The sequence below is a fragment of the Emydura macquarii genome, unplaced genomic scaffold, assembly GCF_026122565.2.
Source record: "Emydura macquarii macquarii isolate MOO-44397 ecotype Brisbane River unplaced genomic scaffold, CSIRO-AGI_Emac_v2 contig_431, whole genome shotgun sequence".
NCBI classification, from domain to species: domain Eukaryota; kingdom Metazoa; phylum Chordata; order Testudines; family Chelidae; genus Emydura; species Emydura macquarii.
The window spans coordinates 1,245,553-1,259,584 of record NW_027130568.1 but is presented as its reverse complement, the minus strand read 5'-3'; positions in this window follow the sequence as shown (position 1 = coordinate 1,259,584).

Below are 14,032 nucleotides of genomic sequence, written 5' to 3'. Positions count from 1 at the left end.
ATCATAACAAGAGAGAGAATGGGTTAATCCATATGCTCAGACTTCATATACTTACAGTCAGGAAAAAAGCTTCTTACAAAAAGCCTCTTTTCCATGGAGATGCTGATTTATTTTTCCTGTCTCTTTCCTCTGTTAGTCCTCTTATTGTCCTTATCAAATGAAATTAGGTATAAAATTCATATCTAAAGAATGAAACACCATTATAAATTTACCTTCTTTGGTTTCTGTTATCTATCTATCTATCTATCTTTGTTACAGCTTTGATTCCTTAAACATTTCAATCAACAAAACTACAAAGGGGGAAAAAATGACAAAAAGTGAGCCTGCTAAATGTACGGCTAGACAAGAGCTGCCATGACTTTTGACAAGCCTTTAAGGTGTCAAAAGATTATACATTCACTGGGGTTTTTTTATGTGCATTACCACACTTGGAACACAATGGGATTTTCATTATGGGGATATAATTACTTATTTAGCAACCCCTCTCTTCTTCAAAAAAAAAAAAATATATATATATATATATATATATAAACAATAATGGGCTAACAATAGCGCTGTTAGCTCAAAATCAGGCTGAATTGGCTCTTCCATTCTAAAGTGCAGTTTTCAGAATGGCTCAAAATTTAGAACAGTGCAGGTAAGTCCCTTCAAGTTTTTGGCTCTTATCCAAACTCTTTTAGAACTGGTTCACTCATTTTATAATGCCCCTTAGCAGTGTCCATTTCCTTTTTATGTAGTGACCGTTCTTGGGATATTTTAAATACATAAATGTATGTAAATTTTAATGTCTGATTTTTGTTGGCAAGGGCTTATTAATAGATTTACTGATTAAGCTGAGATAATAGGCCAAATAATGTCTTACTTATTTGCCTGCCCATAGGTACCTGTAAATAACAACCCACCTGAAATTACACACTATCTAGATATAGAAGTGTGACCCTAAGAGCAACCCTTGGCCATATGGTAAGGTAACAGTGCATGTATGTACACTGTACTGTATGTAACAGTAAAACTCAGCTAGACTGACCAGCTCAATACACCTCCCACACTGTTACCATGATGTTTACTTTAAAGGGGTCTTGTGATATATCATCTGAAAACTACTAGTCATTAATGTCACTGTGAAATGTCTGTAACAAAGTTGTATGTAAAATTATGGATACTCGCTGATATTATGTTTTGGAGTCTGTAAACAGACCAATGAGGAAAAACATTTTTTTCCAAAAGAAAATGGCCAACACCTCTTGCGCTCAATTGCAAATCAAGCCAGGTGTGGCCAAGAGCAATGAGCAGTTTATTTGCATTGGGAATCACAGAAAGATCATTTGCATGAAGAATCACAGAAGACTGAAAAAATTAACATAGTGTTGGCTTACTGATTGACACAGAAAGCTAAGCCCTCAGCAGGGCTTCCTGACTTTTGCTCAGTCACTGATTCAAGAAGTAACATGAGTAATCATCAAATAGGTGAAGTATCTAAACGCTTCTAAAAGCCCACTGCTGTGTTCACAGGTATCCATGGGTTGCAAATTGGACTTCGTCCATCCTTAGTAATAGTTTCTTTCAATTTCACTGTGTGAGGTATTATTGATGCTACAAAGAAGGAGCTTTGATAAATATATCCAAAAAACCCTGTAAATCAATAGTTCTCTTGCAGAAGGCTACCTGGGAAAATAGACTATAGAGATTCAATTGTCCTTTAGCTTTCTGGTTTTCATCCTTCAAAATGTGACAATAAGCAGTAGCAGCAACTACTTCCGACACATCAGCTGCCAGGTAACTGGTACTCATTTGGAATTGTGTGTGTTTGTGTTGAATGTTTGATGGGAAAAATGCAATGGCTTTTCATAATAAAGACAAAAGGATGAGCAGTGCTGCTTTGCATGCCATCCTATGCACCTGATAATAAACAGTAAGGATATAAATAGTGAAATAACTAGGGACCCTTATTAATCCATTTTAGAAATATTACTGTGCTGTGTGTCCCCTCAAGCTGCAAAGATTTCTAGTTTTAGCTTTGGAGGTCCCAAGTTTAGTCCCTGGTGTTTGACACGATGGCAGCTACACTCTGATAATACTATACAAAGCACAAAATGTAGCTTAAACTTACTTTCCAAATGGGAAATATCAGGGAATATAACCATATGAATTACTGCTGCAGTGGAGGAAAAATAGTAAGTGTGGAATTATGAGGATTTGTCCATAACCATCAATCTGCCAGCACCCAAGTACAGGATGCAATGTGCGACAAAGATTCAAAAAGAGGGACACACAAAAATGTATTAATGTAAGAAACTTAAAGTGCTGAGAATTTAATTCCTTTAGTGTAAATAATGTCTTCTACAACCTCAGTTTCATAATTTTTTATAAAAGTGCTGTCTGCACAAAGGATTTGAACACTGTGTGTACACCAGTGGCTGAAATCCAAGGCTAGACAAGGACATTATTGGGATACCCTCCAAGACCTCTTTCCACTCAGCTTCCCAAGCATTCAGTTCAACTCCTGCCTTCATCACTCAGGTATCTTTATTTGGCATACAGCAGTGCTATGCTCAGTTGATCAGACTCAAATGAAGGATGGGTGGATGCAATCACAGCTCCAAATCACAATGGAAATCACATCTCCAAAGTTACACAGAAACCTTCTCCCTTGATATACATTACACATTTCATTTCATTTACTATACACTGCATCACACATTTTTGGATTGGCTTTGTTACTTTGCAGGAACCAATCCCTGTTCAGCATGTGCTGTCCAGGCATTAACCATGGTTCAACTTCCTCTTTACTTCATTCTACATTCCTAACATTCCTTGTTATCTAGTTCAGAGTAAATAGGTCAGTAGGCAAAGAAGACAGAATGTCTAAGCCAACTAAGATAAGAGGGAGAACACACTGGGAACTATTTACTTATCCTATATATTATAAACATTCTGTTTACTTCCCAAATTCTCTCTTCCAAAAAATTGGGCCTCCCTCCATGTGTTAATTACTCATCTGAGGCCAGGCCCCAACTACAATCATACTCTACTCAAGACTGAATATAATAGAATTTTCAAGCTGCTGAACCTGTATTTATATCTGTACACTAAAGAGAAGGTAGAATTTACTCCAAAATGTATCAAAGTCTGCCATTGTACACCCACTAACCTCTGTGCCAAGCAAAGACATTCCTTTTCCTACTGTAAAAGAGATTCCGAAATGGAACAATAATTTCTACTGGACAATCCATTCATGAGGTTTCTGGCCCAAGGATTTTGTTGTTAGATGTTCTGACTATAAAGGAGAAAAGCCATCACCAGTCTGAAACGGGAAATGTTCAGAATCAAAAGGGCATTAATATATTCTCTGATCATGACACAAAAAAAGCAAAGAGCATTCTGTGCTTAAATTATTTGATAAGGATTGGCCCTGTGGCAAAATGATGTGAAGAGATTATCTGGGATTTGCTTTGTGATGGAAGTTTGTCTAATGAGTAGTTTATTCACAGTAGCACTAGCAATAGCATTAAACACTGATAATGGGTTTAGATCCTGAATTACTTAGATAAGAGAGAATAAAGAATACCACTACATCCAAATACTGTTTGAGACTTTTGTGTTAGTGCCTGCCATTGTGGTTGTGGGAGCTGCTTGCTTTACTCCTAAGTATGATACATTACAATGAAGCAAGAAAGAAGTTAATACAGTATAACAGTTCCTAATGCTACGTTGTCTTATAATATTGGCTAAGTCAAGAAATAGCGTGCTAGTACCAAAAATAAGAGTTGTTTCCCTCTCTTGAAATTGTCAGGTGACTCAATTCTCAATTCCACAGATGCTAGATTTATATTTGTATCCTGGTTTGTGTAAGGTTTAAGAGATCTTCAACATCAATTTAAAAATATTTTTTAATTCATTCCCGTTGTGTCATTTTAAATATAGGCATAAGCAATGTAAGTATATGATCTGATTGGCTCTAATGGCAGGTGCTGCTTTGAAAGATTCATAGCTAAGGCACACTGAATATTCCAGAATGAAGCTCCCCTAAGGTATCCAAAGCATTTGTTTGACAGTCACAAATACATTGCATGAAGATCTAACTTGTATTCATAAAAATAATTAAGTGCTGTTTCTGTCCTACTTTTAACATGTGCACTTGCTGCTTACATGTTTTACAGGTATAAAAGAAATCATAGCTTCCCCCTCCTTTTTTCCCCTACCAATGTTCACATCAATTTGAGTTAATGAAACTCTTTACTTCCACACTTAACCCCATGCCAGGCTATGCCTTAGAGGCATGATGTAGCTCTTTCATTGTGATATCTGAGAGAGTGGACAAGATGTTTTTAATGTGCTTGAACACCTGTATTAGTTGACGTAGAACAGAGATACATCCCCACATCATTAACACCAATTTCCTTGTCATGGGAATATTTTGTTCCATTCTTCTCTGATGGGTAGCTTAATGTTCTGTCTAAACTGATCCAAACCCTATTGAAAACTATGGAAAGATTCCTATTGAAGTGGGTTTTGGATCAGTCCCATCTAGAACAATCTTAAAACTCATGATAAACCAAATGCATTAAAATATTAGAGCACTGGAAACCTATAACCTATTTGACTATATTTCCTTTTCTCCACTAATAATATTCATTCATTTAAAACCAACCAACCAAAAAAACAAAAAGCCCTCTTTGATAGTGTCACCTTCTGTTATTTATTTTGATTTATTCATTTCATTTTAAGACCAGACAAAAAGGCGCCTCTCCCTAGATGTCCTTGACAATTATTTTAAAACACAGCTAAACATAAAGGCAAAACTAGGCTCAATCTCCATTGTGTGCAATATTTAGTTAGACCTACAACAGAGGAAAAATATTCCATGCTCCCTAAATTTGAACCCTGAAGCAACATTTCATTCTCATAAGTCCCTGTAAAATGATGAGCTATGTGTACTGTGAAGGTAAACACATTTTTATTAGTTTGGATTAGGGAAAGAGGTAGAAGGCTGCTTCATTTGAGAGACCCAGAGAGAGCACTCTGCCTGTAGCTCCCTCTCCCTTATGTCAAGGAAGCTATAGCTTCAATGTCTCCACTGATCCCAGCTGTGAGAGTTTGGCACAGAAAGAGAAGTATCTTGCATTTCACACACTTCCATAATTTCCAATAGGTGGGAGTTTTAGGTGCAAAAGAAATGGAGGCTCAGGCTTATTTTAAAACTGTAGGATAGGATTTTCAGAAACACTCTACATTGGCCTAAATCTGCTCTCACTGAAATCAATACTACAGATGGTCAGAAAATTCCACGGGAATAAGATTCTGATGGAAAATGACCTTTTCACGAAACTAAAATTTTCTGTGGGAAAATTTCAATTTTGCCACAAAATAATGATATTTTTCTGCTGGGAAAAACAAAACATTCCCCATCTGCCTGTCTCAAAGGTCCTTGTCAAATTCATGTTCCCTCTGTTAAGAAGCTTCCAGGCAGGCAGCCTGTAAGCTGAAAAAAAATACTTTTGGTTCTCCCAAAATGATTTTTTTCTGGAAATCCCTTCCAGAGAAATTTCACATTTTTTGACATTTTGTCCCAATTCAAGATAGTAAAATTATCAAAAATGTGATTTCCCCCCCCCAAGCATAGATTCCCACTTTTACAATCATGTTCACACCCAGTCAATGAGAGTTTTATAATTGATATAAATAGAAGCATTGCCTTTAAAAATCTCACTTATAATATTTTGTGCCATTGGACAGTAATGCATTCTTTAACAATGAAGAGAACAGATTTATTTTGTAAGTTCTGCATAGCTTAATAACAGCAAACATCTACTATATTTCCAATAGTTCTGAGTAAACTCTGGTAAGTTTTATATGGGAAAGCCTATATTTGTTTTGTATTCACAACGATTGCACCCTTGAAACTAATTAAATATATCAGATATAATCTATAAAACCACTGGGCAATTTAACAGATATTAGACCATTAGGATTTTAATAGGGTTCTATAGAAATTACTATGACACTATAGAATTGAGTAGAGAGTGTTTTTCTTTCTATAGTTTTTATAACCAGCCTATAGAATTTTATTCTGTAGGCATATAATTCCCTACTATATTCCAAGGGTATTAAAAAAAGAAATAGCAACATTATCATTTTCTATTACATTTTTAGGTCTTTTTCATAAGATTAATATTATGGCAAGCAAATGAATTAAAAAAGGAGCTTGCTGAAGGATCTCTAATGTAAACGAAAGCCCTGAGGATGAGATGCACCAATCCATGAGGAATAAAAGTAGTTTTGCATTAAGAAGACTGCCTTGGAGAGAAGAAGAATTAATCTGATTTGTTCAGAATTAGTGAGATTTGGGTGCTTGTTGAATTGACAAAAATGTAGCAGATTGAATCTCTGAGCATCTGGTGCTACTGCCACACTAGAACAGCAGGGTACATGTACATATGTGCATATGCTATAAAATGTGGAAATGAAACTAGATTCAAGTGAACTTACCATCCTGAGAAAGGCATTGAAGAGGAAGGGTCAACATTTCCTTTCATAGCTGGCTCAGAGTTGCTAATGAAGAGAGTATTCTTAACTTTTGAGGACCTATTTGACCAATACATGCATTGGGATAAAAAATTCATAGGTGCCGGCATCAGAAGATTAGTATTTGTTTTATTAATATTGTGAGCAGTCTGCAGAGAACAGTGATCTAACTGGTCCCTAGCATGCAAATGCTTAGAGTTCACAAAGCAATGGCTTAAAAGAGACTTCATTAGCACATCTCCCAAGATTCTAAAAAGTTCAGAGAAAGTATTCATTCAAAGCTAATTATTCAGATATTTTTCTCAAAATAAAGCAGTCTTAATACACAATAGGGTTAATGTGAAGCAATATGCTTTTATGTTTTGTTTTTTGCTTTTAAGAATTAAATTAATGGAAAATGTTTGAGATCCCAAATCATTAAAGGTCAAATCCAGCTGCATCCTTCATAGATGCAGTAGTCCCATTTGCAAATAAAACTGTAATAGACCCCCTGTGCAAAGATGGGGGACAGAAGCTATGGGAGGTTAGCTCTGCAGTGTATCTCTTTGCCAGTGAGCAGTGGGCATGAGAAAGGACATGGGCAAGTCACCAGTGGTAATGTTTTTAAAAGTGCCTAGGTCCCATTTTCAAAAGCGAGTTAGGATTTTAGGCTCCCAAATCTCACTGACTTAGGTTTACTGTAAGTCATTTAGGTGCTTTTAAAAATTTATTCAGTCGGTCAGTTCCCCATATGTAAAAATAAGGATAATGCTCTTTTCCTTCCTCTTTTTGTTTGCCTATTTATTTAAACTGAAAGCTCTTCAGGGCAGGGACCATCTCTTACTGAGTGTTTGTACAGAGTTTAGCACAATGGGACCTTAGTCTCAGTTGTGTCTGTTAGCTGTTATAACAATAATAATTAATACATAATTTAATAATTTAATAATGTGGGGATACAGCACATTGAAATGTGAGTTTTACATAAAACCTGCCAAAACGTGGCAGTTTGGGGTTAGATTAACTTTGAGGGTTAAGAATGTTTTGGACCCCACACTCAAAGCAAAATTCAAGAAGTGTGAAATGTGTGATCAAAACCTTGAACAAAAGATCCCCTGTGAACCAAAACTGCCAAATGTTGTATGCTTTAGTAATAATAATAGCAGCCGAGGTGGTAAGTAGCATATCACAAATAGAATCGCAGCTCAGGTTGGGTTGATGAACCAGAACCACTTGCTGTTCTGTTGAGTCAGACCCTTAAGAATACCTCTGTGTGGCTAACTTTTTCTTTCATATTTTTCTTTTGTTCTGTTGGAGACTTGGCACGCCATTTAATTTTATCACAAATTTAAGATAATAGATTTCTCTTTTGTTTTCTTGCTGAGAGATTGGCCTATATTAAATCAAATAAACAATTAGAAATGCTTGTCCACTTTGTGTTAGTCTAGCAAATGTTTTGCTCTGCTTAGATGATTTCAGACAGACTTTTTTTTTGAGCTCCTCTCTTAAATAACCTGGCCACTTCTTGGCAAAACAACAAACCCCCTTAAAAGTACATTTATTCCCAACATCAGGTTCCCTGATCCTTCACCTTTCTGCCTCTGGGGCATTCTCTTCTGTAATGGAACTGAAAATAGTGTCACAGTTTTAAACAGTGAATGAAAGAGCTTCCAGTTTCCTCTCTGCCATTTGTAAGCAGCTTAACTGACATTTTCTATGAACTGCTGTTGCTTCTAGATGAAAATTAGAAATCATGAAAAGGTTTTAAAGAGTTGGTCAAAATATTTGTATATTCATTAAAAAAATAAATAAATAAAAAATTTGATAAACCCCAAAATTTTGTTGTTGGGGTGGAAGGAATAATTTCACAACCATTTCTAATAGATATACCTTTTTTGGTTGATTTTTTTTTTAATGGGTGACTGAAGTCAAGGCTCCACTAGAAACTTTTGCCAGTATCTGAAGTTGATTAGATGAGAGGAGAGAAAGGGGGTTATTTTGTTTTATTTCATTTTCTATGCCAGCAAAGCCCTAGTGTAGACATATTTATACCTGCCATAAAAGTCCTTTTGCTGGTATGACTTGTTTCACTTGGGGACCTTAAAATTAACTATACCAGTGAAAGCACTTTTTTGTCAGTAAAAACTACATCTACTCTAGGCGGGTTTGCCAGTCTAGCAATAGTAGATATACTATTCTACTACTATAGCTAGACTACTATAGCTAGACTGGCAAACCTTACTACTATACTTACAAATTATACTATTGTAGCTATACTTGCAAATCTTTACTAGTGTAGATCTGGCCTAAAGTTAGGCTCCAAAATCCATATTTAGGTGCCTAAATAAGTAGACTGATTGTTCAAAGTACTAAGTACCCATCAGCTCCCACTGACTTTCAGGCGTATCCACTGTCAAAAATGTTAGCTGTAGTGAAACAGCTAGTGCTGAAAAGTGTCAGATTGACTCCCCTAGAAAATGAAGTTGTCTGTTACTTCACCACACTGTTGTCTTAAAGGCAGCATCTTTAGAAGCTTTCTTCTGCTGCTCCTCAGCCACCATTAATATTCTCCAATCAGAAGGTACCAGGTTCTGCCCATTTCATCTTTTGTTTATACACTCATACTTCCTAATAGGGGGACAATTTGTGCTATTGCTGAAAGTTCTGTTTGAAGAACATGAAGAACTTCAGTGAATCTGTAGGTTGTTTTAGATAATTCATTGAATACCTATCTATCTGATGGAAACAATTCAGATTTAGTCACCATTGGTCCTTGTTAGTTAAGAATCACATGAGAGACATTGTCTGCTTGTCTATTACCTTGAACCTCCTGCACTCATTTGTACATACACAAAGTAGAGTAAAATGGGACCCTAGTTTGTAGCAATTTATACTGTTTTTCCACTCATGTGGCCTGATTCTTTACTGCCATGTAACACAGACACTTACACTTATGTAAAGTGTGTTCAAAGTGCGTGTACAATGCTACTGAATCAGAATTCACTTAGATTGGTGGCAGCACTTTATACCCAAGTGACACTCATTTTGCACAGGTGTGAATGACTGCACAAAATTCAAAGCAGTGCAGAATTAGCCCAAAGGGTCTAGTTGTTAGAGCTGTGGTTTGGGAATGGAAGGAGGTGCTTTCTTATCCAAACGTGCTACTGACTCACCTGTGTGATCTTGGGCAAATTTTTACTACTATTACTATTACTATTTCCTGTCTGTGCCTCTATTTCTCCATATATAAACTGGGGGACAATATATACCCTTCTAAAACACTCTGAGATCCTCAGATGAAAGGTATTATACAGAGGCCAAACCAGAGATGAAACTGCTCCCGCTGAAATCAATAGGAGTTTTGCCACTAGGAGTAATATCAAGTCTATTATTGATAATACTCTTTTTTTAATTAGATTTCTTATACTAATTGTCCTTTGGAAATAAACTGACAATTAAAGTTATCCCTTTTTTCAATGTATATTTTGGGTGTGTCTGCAGGTCACATAAGAATAACAGCTGTAGTTCCTCAATATTTTACATGGATTTATATGCAATTGTTTGTTTCTCTATTAGCTACCTTAAAAATGTTAAGGGCAAATACTAGAAACTGTGTGTGTGTGGTTTTGTTTTTAATATCAGGCAATCAGAAGAGCTCAACTTCTGGCAGCACACTTGCTGCAGATAAAGCTATACCTGGTGCATCCAAAATTTGATGTTAAAGAAAGGGTCATGTTCTAATATTATCTTATTTACTATTTGAATTGCAGTAACACCTACATACCCTAGTATGTTGGGTGTGGTACAAACACATAGTAAGATACGGTCCTTGCCACAGCCAGAAGAGGCTACTGGTTGAGATACTCAGCCACTCTTATCCTTTCTTCCTATGGAAGCTGAAGGATGACAAGATTTAGAGAAGAGGATGATCTCTAATGTCAGAAGCAGAGGTCAAAGAGTCTGAAGATGGCAAAACCACCAGGTTAGCTTAGAGTTTATTTCAGGTTCTTAAACTCAAATCCCATCTTGAGGCAGAATTCTGAAGATTAACTTTCGGCTGAGAATCTCTGTTACTCTCATGCTTGGTTGGCAGGGGAAACAAATTTCTTGTTAGCTTAGTGAGTGCAAGGTTATATCATGATTTTAAGCTTCTACGTCCCACAAAACCAATTAGAACTTTCAACCTGGTAGTAAAGAATAAGACCTCTACCCAATTTCAGGTGAATAACAAACTTTTAGTGCTTTGCAAGCCTTGTTTGGCACTTGTACACCTATTTAATTCTTTGTTGCACCTCCGATTATAAAGTTAACTGAACATATAGGTTTGCACTCTTGCTGCGGATGACTCTTTTTTGGTCGTTGGCATTTTCTTGATAGCACAAGAAATTTTTATTATTATCATGTTTGATAAGATAAAGCAAGAGATGTCTAAGACAGGGGTCATGCTTTTCCAAGCCTCAACAGTTAATGTGAACTGTCAGCCTGCAGCTGTTAATGTTTGCACTGCTTTGGGAAGAACAAATCTTCACCTAACGTATGGAGTATCAGGGTCTGAGAGGTTTAGAGGACAGTCAAAAGAGAACATTGCACTTTCAGTATTTGTTACTATGCATTTTTATCTTAAATACTAGGTTAATAAAGTAGTAAAAGGCATAGCTTGCAAGATGAAAATCACATAAGCTCTCATCTTTCTCCCTTGAAAATCAGGATGCATGATGCTGGATGCACCTTGAATTTCCATATTTAGCATTATCTCCGTAAAGCTAGTGTCTATTTTTTAAGTATTTGGAGGGTCATCACAACAGTAACTGAGTTTCTTGAAACTGGCCCAAAAGATTGTGATTATTTGGAAGTTGTCAGGCAGTATCAGTACAAGTTGTTTAGTTTTGTGTTGCAGTGCATGTACAATTTGGGGAACATAAAACAAAAGTTATAATTCACTCAGTGAGACCATGAAATGAATTTGCCATATCACAAGGAGAGAGAGGCCAGTGTGGATCAATGAATAGAGCTACAGATTGGGAGAACACAGGAGATGTGAGGTTCTAGTTTCTGATCTGCCACCGCTTTGGTGTGTGATCTCGGGCAAGTCATTTTACCAGACTCTGCTTTAGTTTCCTCATCTTTAAAAAGGGGATAAAGATTAATACAGTGTCATGCTTTGCACATGAATAAAAACTGCTGATTATATACCAGGTATTTTTATCATTGGTGAAAATTATTACATTTATCCATGCAGGTTGAGTCAAATTCATCCTTCATGAACTCTACTGACTTCAGTGAATTTGGACCAATCTGAAGTTTAAGTTTATAAAAACTGTGTGTGTGTGTGTGTGTGTGTGTAAAATTAATTATGCATTCTATGAAAATTGGTTTGTGCTACTCATTTTTGGGTATTTCATACTGCATTTACTCTGCCTGATAATGCATGTAAGTATAAGTTACAGTTGTTTGCGACATTGTTCAAACAAATTTTCTAGGACTCACTGAATAAAGCTGGCAATATTAAGTATTTCAGGCTCAATTGTAGTCTACACAGATCAAAGCTAGAAGTTGTGCCAACATCTAAAACAAATGGAGGGGAAGAAGTACATAAAAGGAAAGACACTGCACCAAAACAAGACAGAAGAATGAAAAGCTAATTACTGTATATTCCAAAAAACTAAAAATGAATCAGAGAAAAACACACATCAGGGAGTCAGAACTGCACAGAAGCATACTGACAAAAGTGGCATAAAAGAAATCAGATATACAAATTAAAAAGCTGTTTATAAGCAGCCATAAATAGTTCAACAGACTGATGGTGATGAGCCTCTTACAATGACTCTTACTTACCCCCAATGTTTGTTTTATTCCCTCCAACGATTAAAGAATACTCAGGCTCTCTGCTACGTAGACATCATCTGCAGTTATTAGTAAGGATGTTAAGTGATTAAAAAAATTGATTGTGAGATTAAAAAAATAGTTGCAATTAATCGCAGTTTTAATCGCACTGTTAAACAAAAATAGAATACAATTTATTTAAATATCTTTGTGTGTGTGTGTGTGTGTTGGGGGGAAGTGTGTGTGTGTTGGGGGAGTGCTGTCTCTTTAAGCAGAGCACACAGAGGCCTGAACACTTTTTCACTCCTTCGCCCACAGCAACAGGCTCCCAGCATTCCCTGCCCCACTCTTCAGCAACCAATGGGTACACGGGCAGTGGGAGGAGGACATCTCGACATCAGCCCTCCTGCCCTGCCCCACCCCTGCTCTGCACAGCAGACAGGAGGCAGGCTCTCAGTCTGGAGCATCTTGGCCAGGGGTGGCTCCATGGGCGAAGCGGGAGCAACGGAGGAGCAGGGCGGCAGGAGGAGGGGCACCCCTGCCCTGGAGGCACACAGCAGTGCCCTCGTGAGCGCGGCGCCCTGATGTGCGATTAAAACTTGTTTAAAAATATGTATTAATTTGTTTTGCATTAATTGCATGCATTAACTGTAATTAATTGACAGCCCTAATTATTATTTTTGATTACAAGTATTTCCACAGTAAAGAAACTTTTAAAAAAGAGTGCAATCTGCAAGTCGAAGCATAAAGGGGTATATGAATGTTTAGCACATCTGATACGTAAATACCTTGCATTGCCAGCTACAACACTGCCATGCGAAGGCCTGTTCTCACTTTTAGGTGGCGTAAATATGAAGCAGGCAGCATTACCTCCCGTAAATGTAAACAAACTTGTTTGTCTAAGAGCTTGGCTGCACAAAAAATAGGATTGAGTGGACTTGTAAGCTCTAAAATTTAGCATGGTTTTGTTTTTGAGTGCAGTTATGTAAAAAAGTTCTATATTTGTGAGTTGCACTTTCACAATAGATTGCACTACAGTACTTGTATGAGGTGAACTGAAATATACTATTTCTTTTGCTTATCTTTTTACAGTGCAAATATTTGTAATCAACATAATATAAAGTGAGCACTGTACACTTCGAATTCTGTGTTGTAATTGAAATCAATATATTTGAAAATGTAGGAAAACATCCAAAAATATTTATAATAAATTTAAATTGACATTCTATTATTGTTTAACTGTGTGATTAAAACTGCGATTAATCATGACTAATTTTTTTAATCTAGTTAGTTTGTTGTGCATTGATCGCTTGAGTTAACTGAGATTAATTGAGTTATTAGTTTTTAGTCTGACTTTTGGACCTGATTTTCCTTTTACTTACATTGCTTTAACTTCATTTTCTTTAGTGCAGTTAATCCTGATTTACCCCAGTGCAAGTAGGAGGAGAATCAGACCCAGACATGAAAGTTGTGTTCCCTATTCACACTGCTGTTTGTTCAGTGTTTTGGTTTTTGGGGTTTTTTTTTGCAAATTAGATTATTTGCCACAATAAATTTTTGAACCATACATTTTATTAATAAATTTATCCCTCTCAGACATCTATTATAGTACTTGGCTCTTGTGTGATGTTGAAGCTTCCCTTAGCTATGAGGCACAATTGTCCATTAGCAACAGCAGTTACTAGATATGAAGTATTTTTTCTTTCTT